This window comes from Ochotona princeps, chromosome 3, assembly GCF_030435755.1.
Source record: "Ochotona princeps isolate mOchPri1 chromosome 3, mOchPri1.hap1, whole genome shotgun sequence".
NCBI lineage: Eukaryota > Metazoa > Chordata > Mammalia > Lagomorpha > Ochotonidae > Ochotona > Ochotona princeps.
This window is the reverse complement of record NC_080834.1, coordinates 43,022,795-43,036,682: the sequence shown is the minus strand read 5'-3', so window position 1 is coordinate 43,036,682 and position 13,888 is coordinate 43,022,795.

Genomic DNA, 13,888 nt, shown 5'->3' with positions numbered 1-13,888 from the left:
GCTAATGCAAACATGTTTTGTTACCATGTTTATTAGGTTTTCCAGATAAGTAATTTTATCTTTAGGTAAAGAAATATCCACAAAGAGATAGAGAGAGGGAGAATGAGACAGACCCAGAAAGAGAGAGAGATTGAGATTGAGGTTCTGCCATCTTGCCATCCTGTGGTTCACTTTCCAGACTGGTTCATACTGAAACCACAAATCCAGAACACAATCTAGGTATCCAAGCCAATTAAGGGACTCTATTTCGTCTGTTTGTGCTGCCCTCCATGGTGTAACTCTCAAGAGACCTGGAATTCAGGGCACAAGCAGGACTGGAAATCAGGCATTCTGATAGGAGTTGCAGGGAATATAAGTGACATCATAACTACTATGTTGAAACAAATTTCTATCCATATCTGATCTTTTATCTGCATGGAAAACAACTCTTCACAAAGTAAGTTGATTTAAGAAACTATACTACAAGTTGCTGTGTACTATACCTATGGAGAATGATCAGTAGTTTTTACATCAAGGGAACAGTGCTTTCATAACATGAGGATCTATTTGGAGGTATGGACTATTGACTAATTGTGTTGACTATGAAGAACATGTTTTGGGGTGATTTGTCTCCTAGATTTTGGAGTTTGCTAATCCTAGGAACAGAAGTATTTGCATGGTCATAATGTCGAAGAATCTAATAGAAAATCTAGAAAAAGTTGCTATTGCAAAGGGAAAGATCAATGTGTCCTGAGATAAGTTAATGGCAGGCTATACTCCATCATGTGCCTGCTCAAAAATTTCTTGCGTTCTTCCCAGAAAGATGTGGGTTCAGTCTATCAGTTTGTAATCTATGCTGTACTATTTTAATAATGAATTTTCCTTTTGTACCAGTTGTTTATTAAAGTGGACATAAAATGGAATGCACTGGCTTTAGTTATATAACCAGTAAGACATAAGACTCTTTAGCAAATTTCAACTTTGGTTGCTAACACATCTTTCTTCTTGATTCAAAATCAGAAGAGGGAGTTTTGCTGTACAACTGTGTGAAGATTCAGAGATCCCTGCCAGAGTGAACATGCATTTCATTACATAAAAAATAGCTTATCAAAAAGGATATAGAAGCTAAAAAACATAACATTGGATATAAGTGCATATTAGTTATATTTCTTTCTGTAAGATTGTAAATTTTTTATAAATGAATATCCAACAAAGGACAAGCAAATTAAATATAACTTATTTGTAATGTGTATGACTGAATATCCTTATCATAGTTTATACAGGAGTTGAAATTTAGACCAAAGTTAGCATGCAGAGAAATAATGATTTTTCTTGCTAACTGTGAATCTCTAAAATCAAAGTAAAAATTCTAAAACCAAAGCAGGATATTTGTGGAATCTCTGAATCTCCAACACTATGGAGGCATTTTATACTAAAAAAATGCATAGTCAATTTTCAGATATTATGTTCAACATAGATCAAATGAATAAAACGGAGATCATATGTGTAAAGTGACCCGGTGGTCTCATGTCCAGTTATCTATGTAGAAATGTTAGAATGCAAGGCTATAGGAGCAGATTGTTTCTATACTTGTTAATTAGGTGGCCCTCAGGGCTCAAAATCAGACCTGGGTTGGCTTGCAGATTGCACGCACACATGCACACATCATCAAAGATACATGCTTGTATGCAAAACCCATGTATGAGGAAAACAACATTCATGGCTACTGTCTTAATTTAAACAAGACAAGGCATCTTCCATGCATAAACAGAATCTTTAGAATAAAATATAATGACACATCAATAGATGCACTCTTCTTTAGCTAAATGTAGCTTGTAAAACCAGTAAAAATGCAGATCTTGATTTTTAGTTAGGTGAGCGTAGCAGAAAGTATACATATCCCAGTTGTCACCAGAATAATTGCAGCATGAACTGAGCTAATTAGGTTCATTCAGAGAGGGGAGAACATAATTGAAAGTCCTGTGGCAGCAAAGCCATTTTAAAACCATCAGGTCTAGTCTGCACCTGCGCTACAGATCAACAAGGTCTCTAATTGCAGAAAAGGTCTATCTAGGGGTGTTATTTGTTCAGCAAAAGAGAGAATGTATTATGCCCAGTGAGATTGTTCACAAGCTCATTGGGAAAGTTATGCTTATGAGAGCTTCTGAATTAAGTGGGTGGGCAAAATCAACATTCCTTCACTTCAGGCTTCCAAAAGGACTAATTTACCTGGAAGTCCCTTTGGTTGGGAAGGAGTCCCAAGCCCTGCTCTTACTCAGTTAATGTGCTGCAACCTTTATTTCTGCTGCCAGATTATACTACCCTTGCTGCCTCCTAGAGCCATCTGCCAAGGCTATTCTCATTCCCTTTTTTATGCCTTGGCTCCTATTGGCAATAGCCCAAGGACACACACATGGTCTGCTGCAGTGATGCCAAGCTCTTATAAAAAAAAAAAAAAAAAAAAAAACTTTTTTTTCTGTGAGTTTGTCTAACAGTGCTTTCAATGGAGCATCGGTTTAGAAAGGATACAGTTCTAATCTGAATGGGATGATTCTTTATATTGGATTTATCTCCCTCTTTTATTTTTTATTCTTTTGCCCAAATGGCTCAATTCCATTTTTGCTGTTGTATTTTCTGGATTTATAAGCACATTTAAAAGTCCCTAGAGACAGCCGTAGAAATTTGGCAATGATTTTCTTTTAGACCGTTAACATCTGAGAAATCATCTAATTCTATTTACTAAAACTGTTTTCCCACTAGGCAAGTCAGCACAGAATAGTTGATTTATATTTGACCTACTATGCTCACCTACTTGAAGAATAGACTCAATATCACTGTTTTCAATGATTAAGCTTTTTGAATATTCATTCTACTTTCAACTTACTTAAATTGCTATGCTTAAAATATACATTAGCTGAATACTGACACAAGTGTGATGCCAATTCTGTAGCCCCAAATGCTTCGGATCAGGCCTTTTCAGTCCTCAGAATCCTTTAACACCTCATATTTGATCTGTAAACATTAATTCATTAAACCAAAGGAATAATATAAGAATGTGCATAAGAACCTGAATCACAGACTCAACTTAGCTCTGTAGTTATTATCACCAGCCTCTAATTCTAAGAAACCCTGATCCCTTGATCAAAGTAATAATCCATCCATAAATCTAAATAGAGTGTAATCATGGTTTCCATTCCCCCAAATGAAAATAAAACAAAACAAATGAAACACAGCGAAACAATGTAATGTCACACTGACATCCAGCGTGAAAAATCAAATGAAGGTCACAAGACTGTAGAGCAGCCAGATTTCCACACACAAGTTGAATGATCATGCATTGTTCAACACTCACTTTAAACCGCAAAATAGCTGCTTGACATTGAAAATTGACTACTGTAGTCCCATGCCAACCAGATGTCAGTAACAGGCTTACTGAGTTTTAGCTGAAGGAACCTGATTGGAAGGTTACAGAAGAATTCCTCCATTTCTGGCAATCTCAAAAAATCCCTAGGAAAAAATCAATCAAGTGATGCACATCATGCTCGAGAGCCCAAGCTGGCCAGTGGCTCCTCTGTTTCACCTCTGTCCTTGTCATAGTCATCAGGAGGAGATGGCACCTCCACGATGCTGTGCTGGCCTGCTGCCTGTGACTGTGGGATCCCTGAACTATGACTGTGGGAATTCTGTGATTGCAAGATGGAACATGGAGTATAACTTTCTCTAGGTAATACCTGTGGCTGGCTTAAGAGACTTGTAGCTCCCTGAATGCCTGCAGTTGGTCGTGGCAGAGGGTTCTGTGCTCACACTAAGACCACACAGATGCTCTCTGGTATTCTTGCACATATATGAACAGGGTGTATAGTTATTATAGGTTCTCCCTGAGCATTGATCTGAGCAGAGAGGAGGTGAAGTGGCGATCACACCAGCCAAAGAGTTAATACCCTGCCTGCTGCTGACAATAAAGGAGATGTTACACTCAATGTGAGTATTACCACACTCACCTGTGTCACAACCAAGCGTTGACTAGAACTCTCTTTTCTGACCTAGTGCACATCTCTGAATATCCACTGAAGAAGCAAATAACCCACTACAGAAAAAAGGCATCTCTGAAAGAAAAAAGGGCATCAGTGGAGAAAACTGAGAAGTAGGTACACACATGCCTAGAATAAACACATAAGAAGCATGAACAATGACCAAAGATTACAATACGGCTCCCCAAAGGCTTACAACATCTCTTCAGTATTATAACATGAAGACAAAAACATTGAAAAAAAATGCCTGAAAAGGAATTCTAAAAATGATCAAAAGCAAAGAGAAGAAATTCATGAGTGCAGGAAATCCATTTTGACAAGGATAATACAAGTTCCCAAAGAAATTATGAAATCCAGCTGAAATATTATAAATGAAGATTTCAAAATGTCAAGTAAAAACTACGCTGAAAAGAAATATTAAGAAAAGAGAATTAATATAAAATGAAAAGACCAATCTCCAATATCTCAGTCACACACAGAAGAAAGAAGAAAAAAATGAGAAAAATGGAAAATAATAATCAAGATTTGTGGGATTCTATCAAATGGACTAACACATGCACTGGGAGTCTGTGAAGTTGTGCAAAGACAAAATGAATTGGAAGGTACATTCAGCGAAATCATAACACACACACAAGCTTCCATAATTTGGAGAAATAAAGGGGCATCTAGTTACAGGACACGCATAGAACTCATCATAGTCGTGATCAGAGAAGATCTTCATCATGATGCATTATGATCAGACTTCTACAGTAAAACAGGAAAACTAATTCTAAATTGTGCAGAAAGGCATGCCAGATTACTTTTAGAGATTCCTCAATTAGATTAAAAGCTGATTCCTCACTAGAAACCCTACATACTAGGAGGGAATATAGATACATAGTGAATTTTCTAAGAAGTCTTTACCAATGTCCCTATCTTGTGGAGTGCTTTCTATGTTTTTCTTTAATAATTGGATAATATATTGATAACTTTGTAGAGTATAAAATTTATACTCTTAGTTAAGAAAGATCTTGTAGGATCAGAATCATCCATAAAAGCTTAAAAATTATGTATTTTGAAATAAAATTAACCAATAATGTGATGTATCTCCACAATAGAAATTATAGAATATTTAAAGAAGAAATGAAAGAAAACTAATAAATTGAAGGATATTACATGTTTGTGAGTTAGCAGAAATAATATCATCAAAATGCTAGTGGTAATATCAATTCTACCCAAAACAATTCACAAATTCAATGATATTCCCATGAAAAAATGATAATCTTCTCACATCCATAAATTACAACAGCAAAATTCAGGAAACTTAAACAACAAAAGCAAAGTCTAAAACATCACAATATTAGATTTTAAGATACACTACAGCCTCGTATAATCAAGACAGTCTGTTACTGGCACAAAAAATGAGCAAACTGAATAGATTAGAATAGAAACAGAGCACAGACCCCAGAAGCCAATCCACAACTCTATTACCAATTAATTTTCCACAATCACCTAAAAACAATTGTTATAGAAAGAAAAATCTCTTCAATAAATAATATTTGAAACACTGATGGCATTTTATGTTCCCATGTCCATATGGAAGGATAAAATAAGACCCCTACCTTGCACCTTATTTAAAAATCAACATGAGTGGATCAACAATTAGATCTATGTACAGACACATTCAGATTATCAGAAGGAAAACAACGGAAACACTCAGTAGAGACAAGTGTCAATCAACAGAATGGTAAAAAAAAATTGCCAACTCCATAGATTTTAAAATATCAATCTCCAGAATTTTTAATAGCTCACGAAACCCACAAGGCAAATAATTCAGCTAAGAAATGGACAAAGGTCATGAACAGGCATTTTTCAGAGGATGAAATATAAATGGCTAAGAAAGACATGAGTAAATATTCAGGATAACCAGCACTGGGTAATGCAAATATATACCACATGGAAGTTTCACCTCATTTCTGAATGTTTATTATAAAAAAAATTTAAAAAGTAATTTAAAAAACTAAATTCCATGATGATGCAGGTAAATTGTATCCTAACTCATTGTCGGTGGGAAAACTATCTATTAAAAATATTGGGAAAGGAAATATGGAGATTTCACAGAAATCTGAAAATAGATTTACCATATGACCCAGCTATTCGACTCCTGCCAATTTACCTAAATAAAATCAAATCAGCAACAAATGAGTTATCCATACCCTAAGTTTTATTACTGATCAATTCCATGTAGCTAAGATACAGATTCAACCCAGATGTGCACCAACACATGACTGGACAAGCAATATGGGGTATATATACATTCAGGAATGCTATTCTATCATAAAAGTATGAAAACCTGTCTATTACATCTATTACAGCAAATTGAGCACAACTGAAAACTATTACACTTATGCTTTCTCCAATTTCTTTTTTTAACTTATTTTTATTAGAAATATACATTTGCAAGGGAAAGGAGAAACAGAGAATGATCTCCCATCTACTGGTTCACTCCCCAAAGTCTGCAATAGCCAGAGCTGAACCAATCGAAAGCCAGGAGCCAGGAGCTTCCTTCAGATCTCTCACATGGGTTCATGGGTCCAAGCAAAGAACCATACACGGCCACAAGCTGAATGAGGAGTGCAGCGGTCAGAACACAAACTGGCTGACACTCATATGGCATCTCACTGCTTACAAGGGGAGGATTAGCCAGTTGAGCCATTGTGTTGGGCCCTACTAGATTTCTTGTAAATAATACATAGTTTATAAAAACGTAATGTACATTAGTACATTTGTATGTTTAGATTTAATTTTTTTTTTTTTTTTTTTTTTTTTTAGATTTATTTTATTTTTTTTATTACAAAGTCAGATATACTGAGAGGAGGAGAGACAGAGAGGAAGTGGAGCTGCCGGGATTAGAACCAGCGGCCATATGGGATCAAGGCGAGGACCCTAGCCACTAGGCCACGCTGCCAAGCCCTAGATTTAATTATTGATTACAGCTTTTGTCAATCCTTTTGAAGGACTGTGTGCTTTCCCTTCCTACTCACTACATGTTGAACTCTTTGCTTATTGGAGGAAAAGAAGGAGGGAGGAGAGATGGACACGCCTATTCAAACCAAGGAGTGTATGGATCTGGTATCATTACATAGCTCATGGAATGGATTTATTTTCCTCTCTTTCATCCTGAAATGACTTTCTAGAAAGAATTCAATCTATACAGAGCTGTGCCAAAATGAATAATGCTTACCTTTCTCAAACTCACTATCATGTCAGGTAAAATTTGTTTTTCTTGCTGCAAAATTAAAATAAATAATAAATTTGCATATAGGAGCTGATGTTTTACGTTTTTACATTTAATACTTCTCAATTCTTTACTTCCTTGTATTTCTACTGTTGCTATTGTCATTTCTTTGTTTATTTTTGGAAATAGTCATTTTTAAAAATTTATTTATCTCAGGGAAGATTTCAAGTCCAGATAGCTTTGGATAAAAGAATCCAATATTTTTCAAAGGACATTTAAGTTATAGTTTATGTAAATTGCTTCAATTATTCGGAAAAAAGAAAACTACTCATCTCCATTTAAGACGCTAGGGTTTTATTTGTTTTTGTAACTAAGGAGAAAGAGAAGGTATCAGGAAAATATTAAATTCGAGGATAAAATACCCAGTGGCTATTTACATAGAGTAAATCATGAGCAGGTGGGGTTTAATCACAGAAGTGCAAAGCTATGTCAATGTCAGAATATGTTTTTAAACTCACCATGATAACTAATTAGTGGTGCAGAACAAGTGACCTTCTGAGTACATGCAGAAAAATCAGGTAACACACAAAGACTAGAGTTTCTCTAATGAGATGTTATACTAAAAAAAAATAACAAAACTTCTTAGCCAGGTAAAATTTGTACCAAATGTTATACTTCAATGACATTTTAGAAGCATTCCTACTCTGTAACAGGTGGGAATATCATTTGTCAAATCCTTTTCCTTCCGATATATAATTCCATGTTCTTTGCCTTCTGAATCGCTAGCTGCTTTCATCTCTTTCTAAACTTTCTCTCCACTTCACTGATCTTTTTCTATGCTTATGCTGAAGTCATACTCATCACCAGTATTATTTTGTAAGAATTCTGAATTAATTTGATTATAATGGTTTTAAATTTCACAGATTTACTCAATAAAAATTATCATATGGAAAATATTGCATTTCCTCACACACAAACTTCACTCATTCCTCATTTATGAAGATCTTTTCTGCAACCTTCAACGTTTCAAAAATTTTCCCCGAGATTGTAGAGCCTCTTGTATTGGATCTGTGTCTTGATTCTAAAACTTTTGGTAATAGTGTTAATATTGAAAGTTTTTTCTTTATGTTTACTAGGTACTGAATGATTTGTTTTAGCACACAAATAATTACTGATTCTTTCAGTTTATTATATGTCTAGCAGCCTTTCTGAGTTGCTTATATGCATTCTGGTAGTTTGAATACGGTGGGGGGGATGTTTTTTATACACACACACATACATATATATATATGCCTCATTAACAGATTACACAAATTTCTTTCTTTGCTATTTTCCTTATATTTTATTTTGTTGATGAATATAATCAATTAAAAACATGACAATTACATTAAAAATGTTTGTCTAGTATAGACATTTTACTGAGCTTTAAATTTACATTATAAAATAAGTATATGCCAGCCCAGCACATTGGCCTAAAGGCTAAATCCTCAGCTAGTGGACATTGGGACCCCATGTATGCTCCAGTTCATGTACCACTTCCTTTCCAGCTCCCTGCTTGTGGCCTGGGAAAGCAGAGTGGGATGATCCAAATCCTTGGAGGCCTGCACCCACGCTGGATATCCTGAAAAAACTCCCGGCTCCTGACTTTGGATCAACTCATCTTCAGCCATTGCAGCGACTTGCAGAATGAACCAGGGGTTGGAAGGTCTATTTCTCCATCTCTCCTTCTCTGTAAGTCTGCCTTTCAATAGAAATAACATTAAATATACATGTATGTATGTATATATACATAAAGTATATATATACACATTTCCATGCACATGTATGTACTCACAAGTTTTATTCATGAGTGACGTGCCCAAATCAGGTTTCTTTGCTATTATTACTGAATACAGCTCTTTATCTAGAAAGATTTGCATTATCAGATATATGAATTGCCAAGAGTCTATGCACTCTTTTCATGTGTTAAAATAACGTATTTTTGTTAAGTAAAATTTATATAATTCTCTTTCATGAATTGCTTTAACTTTCATAAGACATACACACTTGAACTAAAATACAAGGTGATTTATCCTAGCTTGTCATATAATTTATTAGGTGTTTTTATTTTCTTTCAGATGTTTCGGTTTGTTTAAAGGCAGAGTGACAGAGAAGGGCAAGGGAGGGAGAGAGACCAGGAAAGAGAAACTCCTTTGGGCTTGTTCACTTTACAAAGGGCAAACAAAAACCCACAGCAGGCTGAAGCAAGGGACCGGGAATTCCAGCTAGGTCTTATTTGTGAGTGATAGAGAATCCAGTGCTTGAGTCAAGAGCTGCTGGATTTGAAACACATTAGCAGTGAGCTGGGTCAGAGCAGATCATCCATAATGTAATTGGAGTTTCAACATGGAACACAAGTTTCCCAGTGCTTTCCTATTGAGCTGAGCTGCAGGACCACCTCTTGGGTAGTGTTGTTCATGTGTACATAGCTGAAGATGCATGACCAAACAGAAAAATGAATGAACACATTTTCACAAGCTGTATCATGTACAGTATTAAAGGCATGTTGTTGTGTTCACTAAAAAATAATTTTGAACTGAATAAAACTAATGATAAATCAATATAGGCATACATAAAAATATTTTACATGGATTCATAGAATATCATTCCCCCACCCCGACCCCAGGATATTTTAATTCATCCCACCTGAATTGTCAGTGAATAACTATTCATTTTTTCATTCATTTATTTTATGGTTCGACATGATAGCTCAATTAGACATTTCTCCACCTTCAATCGCGGGCATTCCATAGAGGCATTGTTCATGTCCCAGCTGCACCACTTCCCATCCAGCTCCCTGCCTGTGGCCTGGGAAGGCAGCGGAGGATGGCGCCAGGCATCCCAGCCCTGCACCCAGCTGTAAGAAGCATCTGGCTCCTAGTTCCTGGCTTTGGATCGGCTCAGCTCCTGTTATTGTGGAAATCTGGAGCATGCACGGGTGCATGAAAAACTTTTCTGTCTCTCCTGCTTTCTGTAAATCTGCCTTTCCAATAAGTTATTGTAGCTGAGCCAATCTAAAAGCAGGAGCTTCTTTCTGGGTTTCCTGCATAGAGGCAGGCAGGAATCAAAGAACTTGAATCATCCTCTGATGACATCCGAAGCCACAAGCAGTTTTCTTGATGGGAAGTGGAGCAGCCAGGACTTGAACCTGTGTCTAAATGGGATTTCAGTGCTTGCAAGGGAGGATTAGCCAATTGAACCACCTTGCGGGGTTCTAAATAACATTGTTTTCAATTACAAAGACAATTAGTTTCATGCATAGTTTTCAACAATTCAACTGATAAAAAATACTCAGAAATAATTTAACAGAAAACACTGACTCTTCTGTGATTTGTGACAGTTTTAAAAAGTGATTTCAGTTGGGCCCAATGCGGTAGACTAGTGGCTAGTTTTCGACTCACATGCTCTTGGATCCCATATGGGCACCGGTTCTAATCCTGGCTGCCTTGCTTCTGATTCAGCTCCCTGCTTGGGTCTGGGAAAGCAATAATGGCTTGCGACCCTACACCCACGTGGGAGACCCAGAGAAGTCTTTGGGCTCCTGGCTTCAGATTGGTTCAGTTTCAGCTGTTGCGACCATTTGGGGAGAGAATCAGCAGACAGAAGATCATCCTCTCTGTTTCTCCTCCTCTCTGTATATATGACTTTCCAATAAAAATAAAATAAATCTTATAAAAATGTTTGCAGTTACTTCACAATTCTTCCTGTCTTTGGGTGGAGTTGGTAATAAGGACAGAGCATGCATGAGGTCCAACAAGACTTTGCCACACTTGCCTAAGACAATCTCGGCTCTTTTGTTGATCTGATTTATCATACTTGATTTCCACAGCTTTTAATTAAATAATTATGACTCCCTATGGTATTTGAATTTAATTACTTAAACCATAGCATGGATAATTATTGCCTGGAGAAATAAAGCTTGAATGGTACTTCGAGCTTTGTCTCTATAATACCTCCATCTTTCTTCATCAGCACACAGACAAGGTTCATGCAGAGATTTAACAACATGCTTCTGCTACTGTATTTTGCATTTCTCAATCCTAAAATAATGAAGACATTATGCATAGTTTCACAACAGAAAAAAAATCCCAAACCATGAGCTATCTCCATCTGGCCAAGCTTGGCGATGGCAGCTCCTGCTACACTCCAGGCATCACTACACCACGTGGTCGACGTCAGTGAGTTGTTTTGTTTTGTCCTGTCTTTATGATACAGTTTATTTAGGGTCAAAGATTTCCTCTCTCACCCTCATAACCTTCCACACACTATGCTCCCCTATATTGCAATAGCATTATAGTCCTTCACTTTTTTTGTAAGCTTTATTTATTTTTATTGCAAAGGCAAATTTGCAGAGAGAGAGAAGGAAAGACATAGATCTTCCATCTGCTGGTTCACTCCCCAAATGGTTGCAACAGCTGGAGCTGAGCAAATCTGAAGCTGAGCGCCAGGATTCATAGCTTCTTCCGGGTCTTCCACGCGGGTGCAGTGTCCCAAGGTTTTGGGCCATCCTCTACTGCTGTGCCAGGTCACAAACAGGGAGCTGAATGGGAAGTAGACAAATCAGACATAAACCCCTCCCATATGGGATCCTGGCACTTGCAAGGTGAGTATTTTAGCCAATGAACCAGAGTGCCAAGCCCAAGTCTGTCATCCTTCTATTGAAGTGCACCATCACATTTTAGGTATGTGCAATGGTAGCAAGTCCAACATTCTACAGTCAAAATTCATTTAACAGTTTCATTGCAGCTGAAATCATTGGTATTTAAGCTCTCATTGGCCAAGACAGCCAGTGTTTTTTTTTTTTTTTTTAATTTCTGTTTTTCCTCAAACCATCCAATCAGTGGATGACATTGTGGTTGGCATGCGATACAAATCATCCAATATACTTTAGGTGGTGAGCATTACAAATATTCAGGCCATTTTAGGTGGTTCTCACTATAAATCACTCAAAGCACATTTTAAGCCTATCAGCTAGTAAGCATGTTTACAGAAGCAGAGAGCTATGGCTAGCTATGCATGAAACTTAGTCAAGGGACCAAAATGGAGTCCCACCTGCCCACTGCTGTGGGGTGCTGTCACTATGCTACATCCGGTAACATCACTGATATGTGTTCTAATGCTTCATGACTGTGGGTGATGTATGTATCTCAGATTTATTGATTGGATTTCAAACAAAACAAGTTTTACTCTCCACCATCTCTCTGACAAATTAAATGCATTTAGTAAAATGGCTGATGTGATTCAAAATAAGATTGTGTTTCCTGGCCTATTCCAAATATTCAATGCCTTAACGTCTCTCAAGATTGTCTCAGATACAATGCTTCTAGTAATTAAACAGGATATTTTTGGCCCTTCAATTGTTCTGTTTTAAAAACATAATTAGAAGCAGTTGTTTGGCTTAGCTGGTTCCAACTATCTCTTGAGACGCCCACATCCCATCTTTGAACACGGGTTCAACTCACAGCTAGTGGGCACCTGATCTTGTTCCAGGCTAATATGGAAACCAGCTGATACTGGCTTAGTTACTTGACTTTCTGCTACTCATGACCCATTGGAGTTTTGTGCTTGGTTTCATTCTGGCCTATCCCTGGTTGTTGTTGCAATCATTTGGAGTATAAACCATCATATGCAAAATTCTCTCTGTGTGTCTCACCCATCCATCCCGCTATTTCTCCCTCTCCATTTCTTTCAAATTAATTAGTTAACTAAAAATAAAACATAATAAACATCTGGTCCATACATAAACATCTTTTAGATGTCACATTCCTTTTTTTTTAAAACATTATTGTAAGTAATGAAGAGCATGTTAAAAATTAAGGGAGAATGTTTTAACGAGCACCATTTAATCCATCATAGCATAATTTATAAATACACTTTTAATTATATTTATTTGTGCTAATTCTTCATATTCTCCTACAAATGCCTGAGTTAGTTCAACTATCTTTGTTATAACATTATGGATGAAACAACAAAGTAGAAATCAAAGATAGCAGGGCTAAGAAAGAAAGCTCATGAGGTATTCCTTTTGTGCAGAAGAGACAAAGCAAGCGAAAGAGACCTAAATAGATTTTCCAGTTTATTAGCTGTCTCTTTCATTATTTTCTATTTCATACAAACTGGCAGCTTTGATAAACAGACATTCTTGTTTAGTGACCTGGGACTTTCGATGTTCAGGGGCACATATCCTACTTCTACTGTTTTCTCATTAAAATGAAAAATAAATCAGGAGGAATGGGGATCCCTGTGGCCTGTGATATTAAACAGAAGTTACTTAATTTGATATATTATCCTATATTTCTTAGAAATCTATTGATTAGGCATAATCTTCACATTCTCTTCTGAGAAACCACTGAATATTTTCAGTTTTATTAGCAATATATATTGCTAATTAATATTGGTACTAATATTGGAATAAAACACAATAAAATACAATTAAATACATCACCAACATATATTGATAATGAATGGTATTTTAGGTATTTAGTTATTTGTTTGTTTGTTTTTATTTGAAAGCCAGAGAAGGCAAGAGGGAGAAAGAGACAGTGAAAAAAGAATAGGTGGATACAGAAAAATCTTCCATCTTATTGTAGCCTTTTTAAACACAATAGACAAGATTCAGGTA